General features: G+C 37.8%; 1 pseudogene across 1 annotated transcript; it reads left to right on the forward strand.

Annotated features, from left to right (window-relative positions):
- Positions 1–2,148: 2,148 nt before the first annotated feature.
- On the forward strand, positions 2,149–2,653 carry LOC309854304 (large ribosomal subunit protein uL23 pseudogene; annotated as a pseudogene). The gene has a single exon. The product of its transcript is annotated as a large ribosomal subunit protein uL23 pseudogene (transcript).
- The last annotated feature ends 227 nt before the right edge of the window (positions 2,654–2,880 follow it).

The following is a 2,880-nucleotide window of genomic DNA, read 5'->3' on the forward strand; positions in this document are numbered from 1 at the left end:
TTAAATACTTACAAGTATTTGTCCTTCTCAAAGATGGATGATTGATTGAACCATGTTCTACATGTGACTCTTATTGTAATGGACAAGCATGGCTGTCACATCAGGTCATCTTGACTCAAATCTCTTCTGTAGCACTTATTAGCTGCCAAACATTGAAAGCTTGCTTATAACCTCTCTAAAACTCATTGTTCTGGTCTCTAAAATGCCAGTAAAAATACTCACCACATGTGGGAGATTGTGAGAGGTACATAAAGTGAACTAGTCCAACACCAGTAGATTATACTTTCGCGCATAGCAGAAACTCAACAGTTACACTAGGCTTCTCTCTGAAAAGAAAAAATAACTCCACAAAAATATGCACTTTTTACCTTTCAGTGCTGGGTGCTATTTCAATTTTTGGAATTCTTTGTATCAAATATTTCACATTAGCTTAAGAAATATAGTCCCAGGAAAACTACATTTTCTATTTCTTGAAAGGGAGATGAGAATCATCAGATATTTTCCACTGCTGATCACAAATAGGTTAGCATCTCTTTAACAAACACTCAAAAATCACAATATAAATGTTACAAAATTCCTGGGGAAAGTGTTTTCTTTTTTTTCTTTTTACTTGGTTGTAATGTATTCTTACACAACACCTGAGTTAGCAGATAATTTCTGTGATTTGATGAAGGAAGAAGTGTTATTCTTTTCCTGTTCTGCCTTCTATTCTTTAGCATATGGGGGGGGAAGATACAATGAATTACCCAAGTTGCCTCTTTCCCTCCAGTTGAGAACAGCTGGGCCCTGAGAGATGATTAGTACTTATAACAGGCTCAACACCACACTCCTTTGAACCTGAACTGGGTACTGATAGTGCTACTTATTCTGGATCTGAGTTGACAACTGATGGCTAATGTTTTCTCTGTGGAAAAACACATCTTTAAGGAAACACACTTTGCATGCTCAACAGTGAATTGTGGTAGAGCAATAGTAAAGACCTGTTTTATTCTCAGAGTTTCAGCAACAAAAGTAGATGAAAGATATGATGTCATAAAGTATATATTATAATATTTGTTACAATGATAGAAGGTGAACTACATGTTATTGTAAAAGAAAATCCAATTTACTGTCTGTTGCCTTCAATTTTGATTTGACAAATGCTCAATCTTATGCTCTATTTCAACTCTCTTCATTTATCTTTTAGAACATATACTGTAATGTCTCCTTAAGGCAAATAAAACAATCTTTCCATTTAATCTACTAAACATGCTCATGTATATTTGAGTTTACTAGGTGCAAATATATGAAAATCTACTTCTGTTGTTAAAGATCTCTTTGACAGTGTGAAATCAATTCTGACTGTATTGTTTATGTTTGCATTATTATCTGTGTGACAAAAAGCATGCTTATGAAAACTATTTCTATTTTCCACATCATATAAATAAAAGTGCCCCATATAAAATTTAATTAAACAGGAGCACCTGGGTGGCTCAGTCTGTTAAGTGTCTCATCAGGAATCCTGAGACAGACCTGCAAGCCAGGCTCCATGCTCAACAAGGAGTCTGCTAAGATTCTCTCTCTCCTTTTCCCTCTGTCCCTCCCCTCACTCGCTTACTCTCTCTTTAAAATATATAAATCTTTAAAAAAATTTAAACAATTTTATCAAATCATTTAATTACTGAGCTTGACTAGTTTCTTTTTTTAAAGATTTTATTTATCAATGTCAGAAAGAGAGAGCATAATCAAGGGATCAGGGGGAGTGGCAGGCAGAGCAGAAAAACGAGGCAGAGCAAGAAGAGGGAGAAGCCTGATGCAGGACTCAGGATCCAGGATCCTGAGATCATGACCTGAGCTGAAGGCAGACACTTAACCAACTGAGCCACCCAGGCATCCTGAGCTTAAAAAGGTTCACTGGATGTGAAAATAGAAGTTTTCTATAGGTTTTATTTTACAACCTGCATATAAGACCAAGAGAAATACCACAATATCATAAAAATATTAGTTGTGTGTATTCATTCACTTCTTGACAATTATTCTTGGAAAAAATGGAAAATATTATGTAAAGGAGTATTTTGGAAACTAAACCTTGAAGTTTTAAAATAATCACAAAGATTTCCAGGTAAATCTGCCATATGAAATACATTTGTTAATCACCACTCATTCCGCCTTTTACAAAGATGGCGCCGAAAGCTAAGAAGGAAGCCCCTGCCCCTCCCAAAGCCGAAGCCAAAGCAAAGGCTTTGAAAGCCAAGAAAGCGGTGCTGAAAGGCGTCCACAGTCACAAAAAAAAAGATCTGCACATCACCTACGTTCCGAGGACCCAAGACTCTGCGTCTCCGAAGGCAACCCAAATACCCTCGAAAGAGCGCCCCCAGGAGAAACAAGCTTGACCACTATGCCATCATCAAGTTCCCCCTGACTACTGAGTCAGCCATGAAGAAAACAGAAGACAACAACACACTTGTGTTCATTGTGGATGTCAAGGCTGACAAGCACCAGATCAAACAGGCTGTGAAGAAGCTCTATGACATTGATGTAGCCAAGGTCAACACCTTAAGCAGGCCTGATGGAGGGAAGAAGGCATACGTTCGGCTGGCCCCTGACTATGATGCTTTGGATGTTGCCAACAAAATTGGGATGATCTAAACTGAGTCCAGCTGGCTAAATCTAAATACAGATCCTTCATGATTTAAAAAAAAAAAAAAAAAAAAAAAAAATCACTACTCATTCCAAAATTTCCAACAATAAATGAACAAAAAGGCAATAAATGAAAAAAGTGGGGCACCTGGGTGGCTCAGTCATTAAATGTCTACCTTTGGTTCAGGTCATGATCCCAGGATCCTGGGAGAGAGCCCACATCAGGCTCTCCACTCAGTAGGAAGCCTGTGTCTCCCTCTC

Source organism: Mustela nivalis, assembly GCF_964662115.1.
Source record: "Mustela nivalis genome assembly, chromosome: 1".
NCBI lineage: Eukaryota > Metazoa > Chordata > Mammalia > Carnivora > Mustelidae > Mustela > Mustela nivalis.